We start from the raw sequence: 18,361 nt of genomic DNA on the forward strand, positions 1-18,361 counted from the left end.
ATACAGTATAGTACTAACAAGTAGTCACAGGCAGACTAAACTCCTTTAATGCAAAGTATTTGTTACTCATGATATGATCTTCCATACAATTGGGGAAACAAATGCAGTTAATGCTAATGTTTCTCCAAATATTTTTATTTGCCTTACAAAGTTAATTGCTATAATACATTCTGGCTAACCATTTTAAAGTCCCTTCTCTTTGTCATTCTGAAATTTATACCATTTCAGGCACTGCCATTTCTCTCTGCTAGGCACTCAGCAACCTTTATAACTGAATGTGATTTTAATAGCTTAAGACATTCATTATACCCTTCAGATTTAATGATGTAAATGTTTGTAATGTGTAGTAAATGTCTAAGACGAAGTTTGGGTCCTCAAACTAGAGCAATGATCTTTTGTTTCTCTTCCTAATACTTGTGGATTTTGTGTGCTTTCTGTTTTCTTTAAATATCTTCTTACCATTTTATTTGGGCCTTTTCCACATCACTTCATCTTTCCCTATTTACACAACATTTGTCTTAATTATATCAAGCTATCACCTTAGTAATGGAGTCAAAAATAGATATGCAACATGGCTGCATTACAAAGCTTCTTCCTCTCTGACTTTTATGAACATATGTGTAAAGGTTTAGAATGAATAACAGAGTGTGTTTGAGTTGTAAGCAACTGGCTAAATTGAGAAAGCACCAGATAATTCATGGTAAGCTGTCTTTAAAACTTACGGAAAATTGATTGGAAGATAGATATTATGATATTTACTAGTGAAATTTTTTAAATGAAAAATAATGTGACAACAGAGAAAGGAAAAAAAAAGGCATGGTCCAACTTTGAGTCTCTTTGTCTTTAATTGCACCTCATTTAGAAAAAGTAGAAGAGGTATTGGGAAACAAAATGTCCAATTTGTCTAGCTTTAGTCTTCCTTTTATTCTTATCAGAAGGTACTTTTAAAACACAATGATGAAAAATAGCTGAAGGTCAACATATTGCAGTAAAATCCAAAATGGGTGAGCAGCTCCATCTACAGGAATATTTATGTGAAATCCACAGTGGAAATTGTTCTTCCAGTGTTGTTCTGCATTCATTTTATGAGTGTAAGTCTTATATAGTTTAGTTTTCATTGAGACATCTAAAATTTAAATTTAAAAGGCAGCAAAATTAAAGAGTTCTTTGTTTCATTACAGTGTATGGTTTAGCTATCTTACCTCTTTAAATAAGTGTCGTAAAGCAAAATAATTGTTTAATTCCCTATAATGCCTTTTGTAACTTAGAACATAGAAAATCTACAGCATATTCCAGGCTCTTCAGCCCACAATATTTTGCTGAGCATGCAACCTACTCTAGAAACTGCCTAGTTTTCCTACCGCATAACCCTCTATTTTTATAAGCTCCACATACCTGTCAAAGAGTCTCTTAAAAGACAGAATTCTATCTGCTTCCACCACCACTGCCAGCAGTGCATTCCATGCACCCACCACTCTGTTTGAAAAACTTAACTCTGACATCCCCTCAGTACCTATTTCCAGGCACCTTAAAACTATGCCTCCTTGTGTTAGCTACTTCAGACCCAGGAAAGAGCCTCTGGCTATCCACACGATCAATGCCCCTCATCATCTTATACACCTCTATCAGGTCACCTCTCATCCTTGGTCACTCCAAGGAGAAAAGGCCAAATTCACTCAACCTATTCTCATAAGGCATGATCTCCAATCCAGGCAGCATCCTTGTAAATCTCCTCTTTACTCTCTGTATAGTATCCACATCCTTCCTGTAATGAGGTGACCAGATATGAGCATGGTACTCTAAGTGGGGTTTAACCAAGGTCTTATATAGCTGTAATGTTACCTCACAGCTCTTGAACTCAATCCCACGGTTGATGAAGGCCAACTCACCATATGCCTTCTTAACAACACTGTCAATATGCACAGCAGCTTTGAGTGTCCTGTGGACTCGGACCCCAAGATCCCGCTGATCCTCCACACTGCCAAGATTCTTACCATTAATATCATATTCTGTCTTCAGAAAAGGTACCAAACACTGACCAATTAATTATTTTTGAAGAATGGCCAATATTGCTGTATTGCCTTGAAGGATGTAAAAGTGCATCTACAATGGTGTGTCATTAATTTGCTTCCAGTGGTTGATAGGAGCACAGAGATTTAACATACTTTAAGCAAATATCTTCAAACTGAATGCCTAAAACCCAGGGTTTTAATTTTTGTGTATAGTCTAGTGTTGCAGAGAATAAAGGATTTTGGGGAATAAACATTATAGCTTAACCGTTACTAGTTAATTCCTGAAGCCTCCCAAACCAAAGTGGATGACTCCATCATTCAATGGATGGTAACTAGAAATGTTCATGTAATTTGAGGTCTTGAGCCATCAAAATAACTTTAATGAAGTGGCTGTGGTGGTGTGACAAGTGCCCTTCTCTATCTTTGGATAGCCTCCTTCCAACTTCGTCCTCTTCCTTGCAGCAACTGACCCAGGTCTATAGAGGAAATTTTGGAGGAAATATTGAACATCCTGGTACTTACTCAGGATTCTGACGAGCACTGGATGCCCAACCATTTCTCTTGAATGTTGCAGAAGGCAGGCAATCAGCAGTTGGTTATCCTTATCTGTGCTCCTGTTCGGCTCATTTAAAGGTGCACTGAATAAGCAGTAGTCCTGTCTACATCTTGTAAGACATTTTATAACAAAGCCATTATAGGATATCAGAGCTAACTAACGTCATTGCTCCCATGATACCCTGGGTGTACCCTGTTTGATACCTTTGACAATAACAGCATTGCAGTTTAGGAAATCACAATTCTGTGCTCTTTGCAAGGGTCTTTCCTCTCCAAGGATTTCAGTCTAGAAAATTAGCATTCATGTACCTTCACTAGGCTGATATAGGATTGAGGCAAAAGTTAATGGCAAGTGGCCTGGGTAAGTTTTCTCTGAAGTTCTCAATCACAAAGTTAAGTGATTTTCATATGATTTTTGATCTAATGTAATTTGGTTAATAGCAAGTACTTTGGAAATGATACAATAGTTTCATATTGAAAGATTGTATTCAAAAGCTCATTAAAAAACTCATGGAATCTGTTGTCAGAGGTAATGCAGTTTCTCTTAGGAGATTTCAAATGTCAGACTTGAGGAGTTTCTTTCAGTGCTTTGGTTCATGATATTCACTTTTGATCTACTAGAATGAGGACAAAGTAAATACTATATTAAGACTACATTATCATGAGTCAACATTGAGTTGTTGCAACTGCCCTGCAAACCAGGTTCAGTGTTAAAATTGGCAACAATGCTGATTTCTGCCCACCTGTCAACAAAGAGTGGATTGACAAATAATTAATCTTGCCATTTATACAATTGGCAAGATCTTCATATGGATAAACATCTGAGGCATGGCTCTAAGTTCACAGAAGGAAGCAGTGCAAACAAAGGCAAGAGTTGATCCAAGAAATGGCCAATGGTATCCACAGCTTCTGTCAATAATACATTATTACCCAAGATAGATTCTGGATACCTGACTTGAGCTAAACAGAAAAGATTCTGCAGGTGCTAGACATCAAGAGTGGCACACACACAATGCTAGAGGAATTCAACAGGTTGGGCAGCATCTATGGAAATAAATAAACAGTCGACATCTTGCGCCAAGACCCTGATAAAGGGTCTCAGCCTGAAGCGTCAACTGTTAAACAGAATATGTGGTGGGTTCAGGTCAGATTGGATTTGTAGGAATTACAAAGCCTTGAGTTCGGGTTGGATCTTGATTCGTAAGTATGCCAATTTGTAAATATGTGTTGACAGAGGGTCAATGAGAGGGTATGCACTGCTGGATTGAGGTTGCTGCCTGTCCAAGGTGGGACACAATTCTAGATAATAATGACCTGTTAGTCAAAATAGTAAATATATAAATTCACTTCATTTTCAGATTGGTTGGAACTTAACTGTCCATTTTACACGTTGGTTCTGGTAATAAAGGGAAGCTGCATAGTTTAGAATGGGTGGAAATTTCTGTAACTGGAAAACATGGTTTCCTGGATGCCTTGGTGACATCAGCACTGTTTTAAGTTTTTTGAGACTCCTTCTCAGCTATAGGCAACCAGATTGAGAAGCTTGCTCACTTTTTGGTGGGTGAACCCAGCATGCTAGCCATGAGTCAGGTTTTCACCCTGGAAACAGACATCAAATTATGAGTTAGATGTTTGCAAGAATTGTATAGGGCATCATTCAGAGCTTGCTGCAAGGCTATTAGAGTTAAACCTTGGGAAGGAAGTTGGACTTTAAGTAAAGTCAGGAACTGAGAAAAGTTGAGTCATTTTTGGAGAAGGAAGTCAGAGGAGTAGAACGGGAGTGTGGCGGGAGCCATTTTGATTTTTTCTTCTCATTGGAGTTAAGAGGGGCAGGACTGCGCAGGCGTGTGACGTCGGGCAGTGAAGCAGGGAAGATTTAAAAAGGATACAACCTTACACAGCGGACGGCGGAGTGAGCCGGGAGCAGAGTGTAGGCTTAAGGGCTTTGGCTCAACGGGTTTAGGCAGAAGCAGGCAAGGCAAGGTAGGTTTAGGTATCAGTTTCTCCTGTTATTTAAGGAAAGGGGAATTATGAGTGTGAGGGCAGCTTGTTGTTCTTGGTGTCGGATGTGGGAGGTCCTGGAGTCTCCTAGCCACCCGGACGTCCACATCTGCACCAGGTGCACCGAGTTGCAGCTCCTAAGGGACCGTGTTAGGGAACTGGAGCTGCAGCTCGATGATCTTCGTCTGGTCAGGGAGAGTGAGGAGGTGATAGAGAGGAGTTACAGGCAGGTGGTCACTCCGGGACCACGGGAGGCAGACAGGTGGGTCACGGTTAGGAGGGATAAGGGGAAGAGTCAGGTACTAGAGAGTACCCCAGTGGCTGTACCCCTTGACAATAAGTACTCCTGTTTGAGTACTGTTGTGGGGGGACAGCCTACCTGGGAGAAGCAACAGTGGCCCTGCCTCTGGCACAGAGTCCGGCCCTGTAGCTCAGAAGGGCAGGGAAAGGAAGAGGAAGGCAGTAGTAATAGGGGACTCGATAGTTAGGGGGTCGATAGGCGATTCTGCGGACATAATCAGGAGACCCGTATGATAGTTTGCCTCCCTGGTGCTAGGGTCTGGGATGTTTCTGATCATGTCTAAGGTATCCTGAAGTGGGAGGAGGAGGAGCCAGAGGTTGTGGTACATATAGGTACCAATGACATAGGTAGGAAAAGGGAAGAGGTCCTGAAAGGAGGATATAGGGAGTTAGGAAGGCAGTTGAGAAGAAGGACCACAAAGGTTGTAATCTTGGGATTACTGCCTGTGCCACGCAACAGTGAGAATACAAATGGAATGAGGTAGAGGATAAATGCGTGACTGAGGGATTGGAGCAGGGGGCAGGGATTCAAGTTTCTGGATCATTGGGACCTCTTTTCGGGCAGGTGTGACCTGTACAAAAAGGACGGGTTACACTTGAATCCTAGGGGTACCAATATCCTATCGGGAAGGTTTAATGGAGCTGTTAGGGAGGGTTTAAACTAATTTGGCGGGGGATGGGAACCGGAATGATGGAGCGGAGGAGAGGGAAAACAAGTAGATCTAAGGTAGTGAGCAGTAAGGAAGTCAGGAAGGACAGGATGGAGCAAATTTGCAGCCATTGGGATGAGTTGCTGTGCAATAAAGTTGCAGTGCAATCAATGCAAGAAGTACCAAATACTGGACTTAAGGTGTTATACTTAAATGCACGCAGCATAAGGAATAAGGTGGATGATCCTGTTGTACAGTTACAGATTGGCAGGTGTGATATTGTGGACATCACTGAGATGTGGCTAAAGGATGCATGTCTCTGGGAGCTGAACGTCCAAGGATACGGTGTATCAGAAGGATAGGCAGGTAGATAGAGGAGGTGGCGTGGCTTTAATGGTAAGAAATGATATTAAATCATTAGAAAGAGTTGACATAGGATCAGAAGGTACAGAATCTTTATGGGTTGAGCTAAGAAATCGCAGGGGTTAAAGAACCCTGATGGCAGTTATCTACAGGCCTCCAAACAGCTGCAGTGATGTGGACTACAAATTACAACAGGAAATAGAAAAGACTTGCCAAAAGGGCAGTGTTATGATAACTGTAGGGGATTTTAACATGTGAGTGGATTGGGAAAATCAGGTCAGCACTGGATCTCGAGAGAGACAATTTGTAGAATGTCTACGAGATGGCTTTTTAGAACAGCTTGTTGTTGAGCCCACTAGGGGATCGGCTGTACTGGATTGGGTATTGTGTAATGAACCAGAGGTGATTAGAGAGATGGAAATGAAGGAACCCTTAGGAGGGAGTGATCACAACATGATTGAGTTCACTGTGAAATCTGAGAAAGAGAAGCCGAAATCCGATGTGTCGGTATTTCAGTGGAGTAAAGGAAATTACAGTGGCATGAGAGAGGAACTGGCCAAGGTTGACTGGAAAGGGACATTAGTGGGATGGACGACAGAGCAGCAGTGGCTGGAGCTTATGTGAGAAGTGAGTAAGGTGCAAGACAGATACATTCCAAAGAAGAAAAAATTTTCAAATGGAAAAAGGATGCAACTGTGGCTGACAAGAGAAGACAAAGCCAAAGTAAAAGCAAAGCAGAGGGCATACAAGGAAGCAAAAATTGGTGGGAAGTTAGAGAATTGGAAAGTTTTTAAAAGCTTACAAAAGGAAACTAAGAAGGTCATTAAGAGGGAAAAGATGAACTATGAAAGGAAGCTAGTAAATAATATCAAAGAGGATGCTTTTTCAAGTATATAAAGAGTAAAAGACAGGTGAGAGTAGATATAGGACTGATAGAAAATGATGCTGGAGAACTTGTAATGGGAGATAAGGAGATGGCGGAAGAACTGAACAAGTATTTTGCATCAGTCTTCACTGAGGAAGACATCAGCAATATACCGGACATTCAAGGGTGTCGGAATATGCGCAGTCACAATTACGCCAGAGAAAGTACTCAGGAAGCTGAATAGTGTAAGGGTAGATAAATCTCCTGGACCAAATAGAATGCACCCTCGTGTTCTGAAGGAAGTAGCAGTGGAGATTGCGGAGGCATTAGCAATGATCTTTCAAAAGTCGATAGATTCTGGCCTGGTTCCAGAGGACTGGAAGATTGCAAATGTCACTCCGCTATTTAAGAAGGGGGCAAGGAAGCAAAAAGGAAATTATAGACCTGTTAGCTTGACATCGGTGGTTGGGAAGTTGTTGGAGTCGATTGTCAAGGATGAGGTTACGGAGTACCTGGAGGCATATGACAAGTTAGGCAGAACTCCTCATGGTTTCCTTAAAGGAAAATCCTACCTGACAAACCTAGTGCAATTTTTTTGAGGAGATTACAAGTAGGCTAGACAAGGGAGATGCAGTGGATGTTGTGTATTTGTATTTTCAGAAGGCCTTTGACAAGGTGCCGCAAATGAGGCTGCTAAACAAGATAAGAGCCCATGGAATTATGGGAAAGTTACATACGTGGATAGAGCGTTGGTTGATTGGCAGGAAACAGAGAGTAGGAATAAAGGGATCCCATTCTGGTTGGCTGCCAGTTACTGGTGGTGTTCCACAGGGGTTCATGTTGGGGCGGCTTCTTTTTACATTGTATATCAATGATTTGGATTATGGAATAGATAGCTTTATGGCTAAGTTTGCTGATGATACAAAGATAGGTGGAGAGTCCAGTAGTGCTGAGGAAACAGAGTGTCTGCAGAGAGACTTGGATAGATTGGGGGAATGGGCAAAGAAGTGGCGAATGAATTACAATGTCAGAAAATGTACGGTCATGCACTTCAGTAGAAGAAATGAATGGGCAGAAAATTATTTAAATAGGGAGAGAATTCAAATTCTGAGATGCAATGGGACTTGGGAGTCCTCATGCAGGATACCTTTAAGCTTAATCTCCAGGTTGAGTCGGTGGTGAAGAAGGCAAATGCAATGTTGGCATTCATTTCTAGAGGAATAGAGTATAGGAGCAGGGATGTGATGTTGAGGCTCTATAAGGCACTGATAAGACCTCACTTGGAATACTGTGTGCAGTTCTGGGCTCCTTATTTAAGAAAGAATGTGCTGACATTGGAAAGCGTTCAGAGAAGATTCATTAGAATGATTCCGGGAATGAGAGGGTTAACATATGAGGAACGTTTGACCACTCTTGGACTGTACTCCTTGGAGTTTAGAAGAATGGGGGGGGGGGGGACCTCATAGAAAGATTTTGAATGTTGAAAGGCATGGACAGAGTAGATGTGGCTAAGTTGTTTCCCATGGCGGGGGAGTCTAGAATGAGATGACATGACTTGAGGATTGCAGTGTGCCCATTCATTCAGAACAGAGTTGCAATGACATTTTTTTAGCCAGAGAGTGGTGAATCAATGGAATTTGTTGCCACGGGCAGCAGTGGAGGCTAAGTCATTGGGTGTATTTAAGGCAGAGATTGATAGGTATCTGAGTAGTCAGGGCATCAAAGGTTATGGTGAGAAGGCGGGAGAATGGGACTAAAGGGGAGATTGGATCAGCTCATGATGAAATGGCGGAGCAGACTTGATGGACCGAATGGCCGACTTCTGCTCCTTTGTCTTATGGTCTTATGGGTGTTAGGGATGGAGGGAGTGGTAGATAGGATGAGTTTCGATATTGGAGGAGTTCCAGTTTTGGAAGTGGAAGCCACTGACTTTGTTCAGCCTTGGTCCTGCTCTTCATGGTCCATTTGCCTCCCCCCGGCAGCTAGTTTTTCCAAAGCCATGGAAGTCCAACGGTTATTGTTAAATATGAAATGGCAATAAAGTCTTTGGAACCTAGCTTCGTTAAGCTAGTTTGTGACTGAGGTGTTTCCATAGAGAATGTTACAGTTGAACATGAGTTGGAGTCAGGCTTTAGGTACTTTGAAGCCTCTTCATCTGCTTTTGGGGAGGTAGGACTGTGAAAGGGGGCATATAGCTTTCTCATATGATTTGTATATGAACGATGTATAACCAAAAGCTCTGTTAAGTTTTGAAAACTCAACCAAAATTAAATTTGGTTCTCATTTGACTTGTTTCAAAAGACACAGCTATGGTTGCAAGACCAAATGGAATATTGTATGTGTAAAGGTGGTATATTTTGTGACATGGTATAAAGGAACTTCTGTGCTGTATACTTTAATGGTAGAATAAGATCTTAACAGATCTGACAGGAAGCATAGGCATTCTGAATGAAAAAACTGAAAATATTTAGGCTGTAATAAGCCAGACCTGCTGTTTCATGAAAAGATTCTGCAGACAATACTTGATCTTGATTTCATATTGCAAAATTCTAAAGCTGTTTTGTGGTTGAAATGTTTCAATCATATATCATTGAGATGAGAAATACCAGAAACCACATTCTAAATATCAAACATCAAAGGACAGGGACCATTTAAAATGGAACTTAATTGCTCTGGAACATTGCATTGGATATTACAAAGACATTAATGGTTTCCTCAGATAATAAAACACTTTCCTTACAAGAGGAATTGAATTCAAATTGGATCATGTTGCTGTGATTTGTATTGTGTCCATGTCATGTAAGTTATAATAGGCAAGTGTGCATGTATTAACTCCCAGACAGCAACTCAGCAGACAGTAAGGAGGAAGGAGCCTAAATGGTCTTGCTGGCGAGCTGTCTTTAAGACTGACCAAAACATTATATAGCAAAAATAATATACAATGATCATATAGCACTTTTGAATATTGATTTTAAAAGTCCTGATGACTTGGTTCAGGCTGAGTACCGATGAAGGGTCTCGGCCTGAAACTTCGACTGTTTATTCTTTTCCATAGATGCTGAACCCCTCCAGCATTTGTGTGTGTTTCTTGGATTTTCAGCATCTGCAAATTTTCATGTCTCAGTGATTTTAAAAATTGTTATCATACAGTATTCAGCTCTCATGGTTAAATTTTACTAACATTCCAAAGTGTTACCATTAAAATAGTTAAATTATTCTGGTATCATATATTTAATTGAAAGATTTTTGCTATCTAATTTTGTGTCACAGTATTCTCTAGTCAGGTGTTAATAGCGTTGATTGTAATTATCCATTTGATTGACACAACTTTTTCAAAATAAGAAGCTAACAATAGTTTTCAGTTTAGTGCTTTGTTATGAAATGCTTGTTTTTTTTAACGCGAATGTGATCTGAGATGGTTGCTGGAGTTTGTAAAACAACTGTTAAAAGATGGCTTTAATATTGAGCAGTAAGAGAATGACTCTTTAATGACAGGCTGTGGTTTTGTAAAGCAGTAGAATAGCTGTGAGCTGAGTAATAGCAGGCACTGAGAAAACACAGCTGCTGTTAGCACTGATTTAGTTCCAGCAGTGGCTTTTCTAATCTATTCATTCATTTATCTCTCTGGATGCTGTTTGGCTCAGATCCAACCACAAAGTCAGAAACTGAATAACTTATTCCTTAACCCTTTTTTGCTTTGGAAAAATGTTCTTTTAAGATACCAGTCTTCTGAAAGAGAAGTTAGGGATGGGCAATAAATGCTGGCCTAACCATTGACGCTGACATACTATAAGTTAGTACATTCTCAAAAAGAATCTGATCATTTAATATTTCATTTAGAGCACAACATTGCAGTAATAGTGAGGCATTTGTGCCTTCAAAACAAAGGCTACTTCTTTAAAATACTTACGTTTATAATGTTGTTGAAAGGATTGTTACTTTGACATTCCAATGTGAGAGCAGCCAATTCAGAAAAATGAAAACAGAAAATAAAGAAATCATGGAATTAAGGATTAAGAAGGCAGAAGATCAGCCTCAATCTTGATGAATGAAAGAACAGTCTCAGAGGGATAGATAGCCTTCTCACGTTCCTATGTGATGTGTTATTAAGCTCACTTTATAAAGAATTTTATATTAACTGCTGAACGTCAACTAAGGCTCTTTCCCTTAACTAAGTTCCCATAAGACCATAAGACATGGCAGCAGAGTTAGGCCATTTGGCCCATCATTTCTGCTCTGTTATTCTATCTTGGCTGATTCATTATCCTTCTCAGCCCTATTTTTTGGCCTGCTCCCTGGAATCTTCGACACCCTAATTAATCAAGAACCTGTCAACCTTCGGTTTAAGTATACCTAATCACTCGACTTCCACAGCCTTCCATGGCAATTAATTCCACAGATTCACCCCATCCCGCTAAAGAGATTCCTTCTTATCTCTGTTCTAATAATAGGGTTCTTATCATGGGTGACTTTAACTTCCCTAATATTGATTGGCACTTGATTAGTTCCAAGGGTTTAGATGGGGCAGGGTTTGTTAAGTGCGTCCAGGATGGATTCCTGTCACAGTATGTTGACAGCTTGACGAGGGGGAATGCCATATTAGATCTAGTTTAGGTAATGAACCGGGTCAGGTCACAGATCTGTCAGTGGGTGAGCATCTGGGGGACAGTGATCACCGCTCCCTGACCTTTAGCATTATCATGGAAAAGGGTAGAATCAGAGAGGATAGGAGAATTTTTAATTGGGGAAGGGCAAATTCTGAGGCTATAAGGTTAGAACTTGCAGGTGTGAATTGGGATGATATTTTTGCACATGTGGTCGATGTTTAAGGATCTTTTGCAGGATGTTAGGGATAAATTTGTCCCGGTGAGGAAGATAAAAAATGGTAGGGTGAAGGAACCATGGGTGACAAGTGAAGTGGAAAATCTAGTCAGGTGGAAGAAGACAGCATACTTGAGGTTTAGGAAGCAAGGATCAGATGGGTCTATTGAGGAATATAGGGTAGCAAGAAAGGAGCTTAAGAAGGGGCTGAGAAGAGCAAGAAGGGGGTATGAGAAGGCCTTGGCGAGTAGGGTAAAGAAAAACCCCAAGGCATTCTTTAATTATGTAAAGAACAAAAGGATGACAGGAGTGAAGGTAGGACCGATTAGAGATAAAAGTGGGAAGATGTGCTTGGAGGCTGTGGAAGTGAGCGAGGTCCTCAATGAATACTTCTCTTCAGTATTCACCACTGAGGGAACTTGATGATGGTGAGGACAATATGAGTGAGGTTGATGTTCTGGAGCATGTTGATATTAAGGGAGAGGAGGTGTTGAAGTTGTTAAAATACATTAGGACAGATAAGTCCCCAGGGCCTGATGGAATATTCCCCAGGCTGCTCCACGAGGCAAGAGAAGAGATTGCTGAACATTTGGCTAGGAACTTTATGTCCTCGTTGTCAACAGGAATGGTACCGGAGGATTGGAGGGAGGCGAATGTTGTCCCCTTGTTCAAAAAAGGTAGTAGAGATAGTCCAGGTAATTATAGACAAGTGAGCCTTACGTCTGTGGTGAGAAAGCTGTTGGAAAAGATTCTTAGAGATAGGATCTATGGGTATTTAGAGAATCATGGTCTGATCAGGGACAGTCAGCATGGCTTTGTGAAGGGCAGATTGTGCCTAACTAGCCTGATAGAGTTCTTTGAGGAGGTGACCAGGCATATAGATGAGGGTAGTGCAGTGGATGTGATCTACATGGATTTTAGTAAGGCATTTGACAAGGTTCCACACAGTAGGCTTATTCAGAAAGTCAGAAGGCATGGGATCCAGGAATGTTTGGCCAGGTGGATTCAGAATTGGCTTGCCTGCAGAAGGCAGAGGGTCATGATGGAGGGAGTACATTCAGATTGGAGGGTTGTGACTAGTGGTGTCCCCCAAGGATCTGTTCTGGGACCTCTACTTTTTGTGATTTTTATTAACGACCTAGATGTGGGGGTAGAAGGGTGGGTTGGCAAGTTTGCAGACAACACAAAGGTTGGTGGTGTTGTAGATAGTGTAGAGGATTGTCAAAGATTGCAGAGAGACATTGATAGGATGCAGAAGTGGGCTGAAAAGTGGCAGATGGAGTTCAACACAGAGAAGTGTGAGGTGGTACACTTTGGAAGGACAGAATCCAAGGCAGAGTACAAAGTAAATGGCAGGATACTTGGTAGTGTGGAGGAGCAGAGGGATCTGGGGGTACATGTCCACAGATCCCTGAAAGTTGCCTCACAGGTAGTTAGGGTAGTTAAGAAAGCTTATGGGTTGTTAGCTTTCATAAGTCGAGGGATAGAGTTTAAGAGACGCGATGTAATGATGCAGCTCTATAAAAGTCTGGTTAGGCCACACTTGGAGTACTGTGTCCAGTTCTGGTCGCCTCAGTATAGGAAGGATGTGGAAGCATTGGAAAGGGTACAGAGGAGATTTACCAGGATGCTGCCTGGTTTAGAGAGTATGGATTATGATCAGAGATTAAGGGAGCTAGGGCTTTACTCTTTGGAGAGAAGGAGGATGAGAGGAGACATGATAGAGGTGTACAAGATATTAAGAGGAATAGACAGAGTGGACAGCCAGTGCCTCTTCCCCAGGGCACCATTGCTCAGTACAAGAGGACATGGCTTTAAGGTAAGGGGAGGGAAGTTCAAGGGGGATATTAGAGGAGGTTTTTCACTCAGAGAGTGTGTGGAATGCACTGCCTGAGTCAGTAGTGGAGGCAGATACACTAGTGAAGTTTAAGAGACTACTAGACAGGTATATGGAGGAATTTAAGGTGGGGGGTTATATGGGAGGCAGGGTTTGAGGGTCAGCACAACATTGTGGGCTGAAGGGCCTGTAATGTGCTGTACTGTTCTATGTTCTATGTTCTAAATGGTCGTCCCTGTATTCTGAAGCTGTGCTCTCTAATCCTAGACTGCTCACAATACTCCAAGTGCAGTCTGACCAATGCTTTATAAAACCTAAACATTATATCCTTGCTCTTATATTCTATTCCTCTTGAAATGAAAGCTAACATTACATTTGCCTTCCTTATCACCGACTCAACCTGCAAGTTAACCTTTCAAGAATCCTGCACAAAGACTCACAAGTCTCTTTCAACCTCTGATTTTTGAATTTTCTCCTCATTTAGAAAATAGTCTGTGCCTTTATTCCTTCTACCAAAGTGCATGACCAGACACTTCCCTGTACCATGTGCCATCTGCCACATCTTGGCCCATTCTCCCGATCTGTCCAAGTCCTTCTGCAGACTTGCTGCTTCCGCAATACTACCTGCCCCTCCACCTATCTTTGTATCGTCTGCAAACATGATCATATAAATCAATGAAATATAACGTGAAAAAAGCAGTCCCAATACCAACTTCTGCGGAACAGCATTAGCCACCAGCAGCCAACCAGAATAGGCCCATTTTATTTTGACTCTTTGCCTCCTGCCAGTCAGCCATGCTGGTAACTTTCTTGTAATACTATGGTCTCTTTTTAAGCAGCCTCAGCAGTGGCACCTTGTCAAAAGTCGTTTAAAAATCCAAGTAAACAACATCCACTGACTCTCCTATGTCTATCATGCCTGTTATTTCCTCAAAAAATTCCAATAGATTTTTCAGGGAAGATTTCAGCTGGAAGGAAGCCATTCTGACTTTACCTTACTTTATCACATGCCTTCAAGAACCCCGAAACATCATCCTCACCTCAATAATGGATTCCAGCATCTTCCAAACCACTGCAGTCAGAATAACTAGTCTAAATTTTCCTTTCTCCTGCCTCCCTCTCTTCTTAAAGTATGGAATGCCATTAGCAATTTTGCAGTCCTCCAGAACCATTCCAGAATCTAGTGATTCTTGAAATATCATTACTAAAGCTTTCACAATCTCTTCAGTGACCTTTCTCAGAACTCTGGGGTGTTGTCCGTCTCATCCAGGTGACTTCCAGTATTTATCTTCAGATCCTTCATCTTCCTAAGCACCTTGTCCTTAGAAATAGCAATTACACTGGCTTCTACCTGCTGAGAATCAACTTTCTGACACACTGCTAGTGTCTTTCAGAGTGAAGATTGACTCAAAATACTTATTAAATTCATCTGCAACACGAGTGAATCTGCAGATGCTGGAAATAAATAAAAAAACTCGAAATGCTGGCAGAACTCAGCAGGCCAGACAGCATCAGAAACGTCATTATTACCTCCTCCCATAGATGCTGTCTGGCCTGCTGAGTTCTGCCAGCATTTCATGTTTTTTTATTAAATTCATCTGCTATTTCTTTCTCTCATATTATTAATTCTCCAGCATCATTTTACAGCAGGTCAATATCTACTCTCACCTCACTTTTACTCTTTGTGCAGTATATCTGAAAAATGTCCGGCTGTACTCTTTTGTATTGTTGGCTAGCTTACATTCATATTTCATCTTTTCTCTCCTTATGACCATTTTAGTTGCCTTCTGTTGGGTTTGAAAAGCTTCCAAATCCTCTAACTTCCCACTATTGTTTGCAATTGTATATGCTTTTATTCTGTCTTTGACTTGCCTTGTCAGCCACAGTTGCCTCATCCTTCCTTTAGGTTACTTCTTCATCGATCCTGTGCCTTCTGAATTGCCCCCCAGAAGCTCCAGCCATTGCTGCTCTGCCATTATCCATGCTAGTGTCCACTTCTGACCAACTCCTTTCTCATGCCTCTGTAACTCCCTTTACTCCTCTGGAATATTGATACATCTGATTTTTTTCTTCTTCCTCTCAGCCTGCAGGGTGTAATCTGTCATATCACTGACAGTGGTTACAGGAACTGGCAAGAGTATTGAGAGTGCTTAAAATACGTTTGCTTCACTGGGAAGGTGGAGAATGAAATTTGCCAACTACTACAATCTCGGTGTTGCATTTGAACAGTGTAACAAGTGCCAGTCGGGGTGACAATAGACAATAGGTGCAGAAGTAGACCATTTGGCCCCTCGAGTCTGCACCGTTATATAACATAATATAATATTATTATTATTATAATATTATAATATAATATAATATAATGGGTGGCCATTATATAACACATTTGACTTCTAGCTACAGCTGAGGAAATAACCAGCAACCTGTATTCTGCAAATAGATGAAGACATCTACTGTATACTCCTGCATTTCTCTTCCTACCTCTAAGGCAAAGTGAGCATGAGTAATCTGGACAAATTGCAGACCTCTTTGTGGTACACAATACCTTTGAATGTACACCCATTTCTGTCTGTATGCTTCTTGTTAGCTCAGCCACTTCCAAGAACTAAAGGATATTTTACTCCATTGTGTAGCTACAGTGCCTATAAAAAGTATTTACCCCCTTGGAAGTTTTCATGTTTTATTGTTTTAGAACATTGAATCACAGTGGATATAATTTGGATTTTTGACACTGATCAACAGAAATGTAAAACACAAAATAATCAATTGCATAAGCATTCACCCCCTTTAATATGAGGCATCAATTTATCACTGGTACAGCCAATTGGTTTTAGAAGTCACATAATTAGTTAAATGGAGATCACTACCGTACAGTAAAGGTGTTTCAATTGTTTGTAGTAAAATACACCCATATTTAGAAGGTCCAACTGCTGCTGAGTCCGTATCATGACAACAATTACACCAAAAGAACACTCCAAGCAACTCAGTGAAAAAAGGTTATAGAAAAGCACAAGCCGGGAGATGGACTTAAGAAAACTTCCAAGTCACTGAATACCCCTTGGAGTACAGTTAAGTCAATCATTGAGAAATGTGAAGAATATGGCACAGCTGTAAATCTGCCTAGAGCAGACCGTCCTCAAAAAACTCAGTGCAGTGCAAGAAGGGGACTGGTGAGAGAGAACTATGACAACTCTGGAGAAGTTACACACTTCAGTGGCTGAGATGGGAGTGACTGCACACAACAACTGTTGGCCAGATGCTTTACCAGTCATAGCTTTATGGGAGAATGGCAAAGAGAAAGCCACTGTTGAAAAAATTTCACATGAAATCTTGGCTAGAATTTTCCAGAAGGCATGTGGGAGACTCTGAAATCAGCTGGAAGAAGGTTCTATGGTTTGATGAAACTAAAATTGATCTTTCTGGTGATCAGACTAAATGCTATGTTTGGCATAAGGCAAACACCACACATCATCAAAAATACACCATCCCTACCATGAAGCATGGTGGTGACTGCATCATGCTGTCAGGATATTTCACTGCAGCAGGCCCTGGAAGGCTTGTGAAGGTAGAGGGTAAAGTGAATGCAACAAAATACAGGGAAATCCTGATGCAGTCTGCAAGAGAATTTGGGAGAAGATTTGTTTTCCAGCAAAAGAAAGACCCTAAGCATAAAGCCAAAGCTACATAGGAATGGCTTAAAAAATAACAAAGTTAATGTCCTAGAGTGGCTAAGTCAAAGTCCAAACCTCAATCCAATTGAGAATTTGTTGCTTGACTTGACTTGCCTCACGATCCTCATGTAATCTGACAGAGCTTGAGCTGTCTTGTAAAGAATGGGGAAAAATTGCAGTGTCCAGATGTGCAAAGCTGATAAAGATCTATCCACACTGATTTAAGTCTGTAATTGCTGCCAACAGTGCATCTACCAAATACTGACTTGAAGGGGGTGAATACTCGTGCAATCAATTATTTTGTGATTTATATTTGTAATTAATTTAGATCACTTTGTAGAGATCTGTTTTCACTTTGACACAAAAGAGTCTTTTTTCTGTTGATCAATTTCAAAAAAGCCAAATTAAATCCACTGTGATTCAATGTTGTAAAACAATAAAACATGAAAACTTCCAAGGGGGTTGAATACTTTTTCCAGGCACTGTTGCATGCAATTGTAAGGAACAAATTATGAAGGTGAATGTCTGTTGCTCTGTAGCAGTATTTAAATACCACCTGACATTACCTAACCATGGTACCTAAGTGCATAAGAAATTGGGACAGGAATAGGCCACTCAGCCCCTCAACCATTCATGAAGATTCTACTCAACACCATTTTCCTTTCTCATCCCTACATCCCCTGATCTCCCTAATATTCAGAAATATATCAATTTCTGCTTTGAGTAAACTCAATGACTGGGCTTCTGCAGCCTCCAAATGTTCCCCATTCTCTAAATGAGGAAGTATTTAAATTCAGAGTTAAATTGCCTGTCTTTTTTTTTTGAGCTTTTATTTTATTTAGAAATGTAGCATGATAATAAGCCCTTCTGGCCCATTGATTCCACATCACCAAATTACATCCATATGACCAATTGCCCTACTAATCCATACATCTTAGGAGGAAACTGGTGCCATCAGAGGAAACCAACACTTCCTTTGTAGTCCTAGTCTGAAATCTCAACTGTTTTCTCTTTACCATAGGTGCTACCTGACTTGCCGAGTTCCTCCAGCATTTTCTGTGTGTTGCCTTAAAGTTATTTCAAGTCTGGACAGGGGAGCAAAGATGATGATCCTCATGTCTAGGATGTTAAAATAGCAGGTCAGTTATTCAGTACAAAGATGAAAAAGAATTTCTTTACACAGTGGGTGGTGGATCTTCAGATTTCTCTGCTCACCAGGGCTGTGGAGATTCAGTCAAAGTATGCATCTGTCTCTGTAAGTTCAAGACAGAGATAGATGTATATTG

This window comes from Hypanus sabinus, chromosome 10 (genome assembly GCF_030144855.1).
Source record: "Hypanus sabinus isolate sHypSab1 chromosome 10, sHypSab1.hap1, whole genome shotgun sequence".
Taxonomy (NCBI): Eukaryota; Metazoa; Chordata; class Chondrichthyes; order Myliobatiformes; family Dasyatidae; genus Hypanus; species Hypanus sabinus.